The following is a 5,298-nucleotide window of genomic DNA, read 5'->3' on the forward strand; positions in this document are numbered from 1 at the left end:
TGGGGTGTGTTAGGAGCACTGCGGTTTACTGGGAGCACTGGGATGTGCTGGAGAGCACTGGGTGCACTGGAAGGACTGGGAGCACTGGGTGTACTGGGGAGCACCGGTGTGTGCTGGGGTGCACTGGAAGGACTGGGAGCACTGGGTGTACTGGGGGAGCACTGGGGTGTGCTGGAAGGATGGGGAGCACTGGGTGTACTGGGGTGCAGTGGAAGGACTGGGAGCACTGGGATGTACTGGGGAGCACTGGGGTGTGTTGGGAGCACTGCGGTTTACTGGGAGCACTGGGATGTGCTGGAGAGCACTGGGTGCACTGGAAGGACTGGGAGCACTGGGTGTACTGGGGAGCACTGGGGTGTGCTGGGAGCACTGGGTGTACTGGGGAGCACTGGGATGTACTGGAAGGACGGGGAGCACTGGGTGTACTGGGGTGCAGTGGAAGGACTGGGAGCACTGGGATGTACTGGGGAGCACTGGGGTGTGCTAGGATCACTGGGGTGTGCTGGGAGCACTGGGATGTGCTGGAGAGCCCTGGGGTGCACTGGAAAGACTGGGGTGCACTGGGAGGACTGGGGGCACCAGGTGCACCAGGTGTACTGGGAACACTGAGGTATGCTGGAGTTTACTGGGGTGTACTGGGAACACTGGGATATACTGGAGCACCGGTGGGTGCTGGAGTTTACTGGGGTGTACTGGGAACACTGGGATGTGCTGAGGAGCATTGGGGCGCACTGAGTACACTGGGTGTACTGGGTGCACTGGCGTGTACTGGGGAGCAGTGGGAGCACTGGGATATACTGGGAGTACTGGGTGTACTGGGAGCACTGGCATGCACCGGGAGCATGAGGTTGTGCTGGACTTTACTGGGAGCACTGGGGTGTGCTGGGGTATATTGGAGTGCGCTGGAGTTTACTGGGATGTGCTGGGGTGTACTGGGAGCACTGGGGTATACTGGGAGCACTGGGGTGTATTGGAGTTTACTGGGAGCACTGGGGTGTACTGGGAGCACTGGAGTGTACTGGAGTTTACTGGGGAGCAGTGGGGTGTACTGGGAGCACTGAGGTGCACTGGAGTTTACCGGGGAGCACTGGGGTGTAATGGGAGCACTGGAGTGTACTGGAGTTTACCGGGGAGCACTGGGGTGTACTGGGAGCACTGGAGTGTACTGGAGTTTACTGGGGAGCACTGGGGTGTACTGGGAGCACTGGGGTGCACTGGAGTTTACTGGGAGCACTGGAGTTTACTGGGGAGCATTGGGGTGTACTGGGAGCACTGGGGTGCACTGGAGTTTACTGGGGAGCACTGGGGTGTACTGGGAGCACTGGGGTGCACTGGAGTTTACTGGGAGCACTGGAGTTTACTGGGGAGCACTGGGGTGTACTGGGAGCACTGGGGTGCACTGGAGTTTACTGGGGAGCACTGGGGTGTACTGGGAGCACTGGAGTGTACTGGAGTTTACTGGGGAGCACTGGGGTGTACTGGGAGCACTGGGGTGTACTGGAGTTTACTGGGGAGCACTGGGGTGTACTGGGAGCACTGGAGTGTACTGGAGTTTACTGGGGAGCACTGGGGTGTACTGGAGTTTACTGGGAGCACTGGAGTTTACTGGGGAGCACTGGGGTGTACTGGGAGCACTGGGGTGTACTGGAGTTTACTGGGGAGCACTGGGGTGTACTGGGAACACTGGGGTGTACTGGGAGCACCAGACTGTGCTGGAGCCAATTGGGCTGCACTGGGAACACTGGGGCACACCGCACCGCGACCACTGATCTATACTGGTCTATACTGGTCTATACTGGTCTATACTGGGCCCACGTGACCACGACCAGTACCCGCCCCCCAGTAACTAGCCGGGCAGCCCCGTTAATCCCGCGGCGCTTAATCCGCGACAGCTGCGCGGCTGGAAAAGGCGCGGGGGGGGACAGACCCCCCCACCCCCCCGTGCCTCAGTTTCCCCCGTGGGTGGAGCCTGGGGGGGCCCCGCCCCCCCCACTTCCACACCACCCGCGACAGGAGCGACCGGTAGCGGCACCCACGGGGACACCCCCGCGGTCTCATGGAGGCGCCCCCCGATGTGGGGGCGGCCCCTCCCGATGTTGGGGCGCCCCCCCCCGATGTGGGGGTGTCGTCCCCCCCACCCGGGACGGGGGGGCGCGGCCGGTTGGTGCGGGCCGGGCTGGAGGGCAGGTAGGGGCGGGGGGGCACGGACCGGGGGGGGAGGATGTGGGGTCCTGTGCTGGGGGGTGGGGGGGTCCCTGTGCTGGGCGGGGGTCGTGCAGTGAGGGGGGGGCGTGTCGGGGGGGTCTGGGTCGTTTAGGGGGCTCTGTGTTGACGGGGGGGGGTGTGGGGGGCAGTGCTGGGGGGGGGGTCGTGCAGTGAGGGGGGTTCGTGTCGTGGGGGGCTGGGTCGTTTATAGGGGTCCTATGTTGAGGGGGGGTCTTGCAGTGGGGGGTTCTGTGTGAGAGGTCTGTGCCGTGGGGGGGGGGGGGGCGTATGTGCCGTTGGGGGGGGTCCGTGCCGTCTGGGGGGGCTTTGCCAGGGGGGTGATATTTGAGGGGGGGGACATTTAAGGTGGTCTGTGCGGGGTGGGGGCTGTAGGTGATAGGGGGGGTGTCACTATGCTGGGAGGGGCCATTTGGGGACAATGGGGGGGCGCGATGTCACGGGGGGGGGTGCGCACACGCGCGTGTGGCCCGGCCGTGACCTTGACCCCGCCGGGGCGGGGGGGGATAGAACGGGGGGGGGGGGGGGGGATTATTGCAGGCAGGGAACGGGCAGCGCTAATCCCGCCCCCCCGATGCCACCCCCCCGGTGTCACCCCCCGTGCGCTGGGGTGTCCCCCCCCCCGTGTCACAGGAGCTGCTTTGCTGCCCGTGTCCCCCGGGCCTCGTTAGCGAGGGGGGGATGAGAAAAACAGCAGCGGGGGGGGGCACGGGGGGTCCCAGGAGAAACCGGGGGGGGAGCAGCTGGGGGGGGGGGAATGGAGTAGGAAAGATGGGGGGGCATCCAAAGAAATGGGGTGCACCCCCCAAAAAAAGGGGTGCACCTAAAGCAGAGGGGGGCACCCAAAAATATGTGGGAATCCCCCAAAAATGGAGTGCACCCCCAAAAAAATGGAGTGCACCCCCTAAAAAAAGGGGTGCACCTAAAGCAGAGGGGAGGGTACCCAAAAACGTGGGGGAACCCCCAAAAAATGATGCACCTAAAGCAGAGGGGGGCACCCAAAAAAGGGGGGCACCCATAAAAATGGAGTGCACCCCAAAAAAAGGGGGTGCACCTGAAGCAGAGAGGGGTACCCAAAAACATGGGGGAACCCCCAAAAAATGATGCACCCAAAGCAGAGGGAGACACCCCCAAAAAATGGGGTGCACCCAAAAGAAAAGGGGTGCACCTAAAGCAAAGGGGGGTATCCAAAAGAAGGGAGTGTACCCCAAAAAATGGGGTGCACCCAAAAAAAGATGCACCCAAAGTAGAGAGGGGCAGCCAAAAAAAGGGGGTGCACCCCCAACAAAAGGGTGCATCGAAAGTAGAGGGGGGTACCCAAAAAAGTGGGGTGCACCTAAAAATGATGCACCTAAAGCAGAGGGGGACATCCAAAAAAGGGGGACACCCCCAAAAAAAGATGCACCCAAAGCAGAGGGAGGGTACCCCAAAAAATGGGGACACCCCCAAAAAAAGATCCACCTATAGAAGAGGGGGACACTCAAAAAAAGGGGGAGTACCCCCAGAAAAAGGGGGTGCACCTAAAGCAGAGGGGGGGTACTCAAAAAATGGGGTGCACCCAAAAAAAGATGCATCCAAAGCAGAAGGGACACCCAAAAAAGGGGGTGTACCCAAAGAAAAGGGGGTGCACTTAAAGCGGGTGGGGCACCCAAAAGAGAGGAGAGCACCCAAAAGTGAGGGTTGCACCCCAAAAAGGGGGTGCACCCAAAGTTAAGTCAAGGGGTGCACTCAAAACCCAGGTGTACCCCCAAAACCAAGGGGTGCACCCAACAGAGAGGAGTGCACCCCAAATGGGGTGCACCTAAAGCTAAAGTGTGCACCCCAAAAAGGGGTGCACCCCAAGAAAGGGGGCATCCAAAAAAAAAAGGGGTGCACATAAAGCAGAGGGGGTACCCAAAAAAGAGAGCACCCAAAAGTGAGGGTTGCACCCCAAAAAAATGGGGGTGCACCCAAAGTTAAGTCAAGGGGTGCACCCACAACCAAGGTGTACCCCCAAAACCAAGGGGTGCAACCCAAAACAAGAGGGGTGCCCCCAAAGCCAAGGCGGTGCCCTAAAAACGGGGTGCACCCAAAAAAAAGCGAGACACCCATCTTTTTTGGGTGCACTCCTTATTTTTGGGGGTGCGCCTTGGTTTTGGGGTGCACCCCATTTTTTAGAGGGCACCCGTCTGTTTTGGGTGCATCCCCTTTTTTTGGGGGGTGCACCCCTCAGTTTTTGGTGCTGTCCTCTTTTTTGGGTGCCCCCCCTTGGCTTCGGTTTTGGGCGCCCCCCCCTTTTTTTGGGTGCACCCCAATTTTCAGGGGGCACCCCTCTATTATGGGTGCACCCCTTGACATAAACTTAGGGCACCCCCCCTTTTTGGGGTGCAACCCTCACTTTTGGGTGCTCTCCTCTCTTTTTTGGGTGCCCCCCTCTGCGTTAGGTGCACCCCTTGCTTTTTGGGGTGCACCCCATTTTTTAGAGGGCACCCGTCTGTTTTGGGTGCATCTCCCTTTTTGGTGGGGTGCACCGCTCAGTTTTTGTTGCTCTCCTCTTTTTTTGGGTGCCCCCCCTTGGCTTTGGTTTTGGGCGCCCCCCACTTTTTTGGGGTGCACCCCAATTTTCAGGGGGCACCCCTTGGCTTTGGGTGCACCCCTCTATTATGGGTGCACCCCTTGACTTAAACTTAGGGCACCCCCCCTTTTTGGGGTGCAACCCTCACTTTTGGGTGCTCTCCTCTCTTTTTTGGGTGCCCCCCTCTGCGTTAGGTGCACCCCTTGCTTTTTTTGGGTGCACCCCATTTTTTTGGGGGGGAAACCTTCTATTTTGGGTGCACCCCTTGACTTAACTTTGGCCGCACCCCCGTGGCGAGGGGACACCCCACCCACCCCGAATCCCAGGGGCGCCCCCAAAACCAAGGGGTGGCCGGATCGGGCCCGGCGAGGGGGGACTTTGGGAGAGGCGGGGGGCGTGGCCTTTGGGGTGGGCGGGGCCAAGGAGCGGCGGGCGGGGCCAACGCGGCGCTGAGCGCCGGAGCGGCGGGCGGGGAGGTGGGCGGGGCCGTGGGCGGGGCGGGACCCCGCCCCGCCCACGGC

Source organism: Patagioenas fasciata, chromosome 1 (assembly GCF_037038585.1).
Source record: "Patagioenas fasciata isolate bPatFas1 chromosome 1, bPatFas1.hap1, whole genome shotgun sequence".
Classification (NCBI taxonomy): domain Eukaryota; kingdom Metazoa; phylum Chordata; class Aves; order Columbiformes; family Columbidae; genus Patagioenas; species Patagioenas fasciata.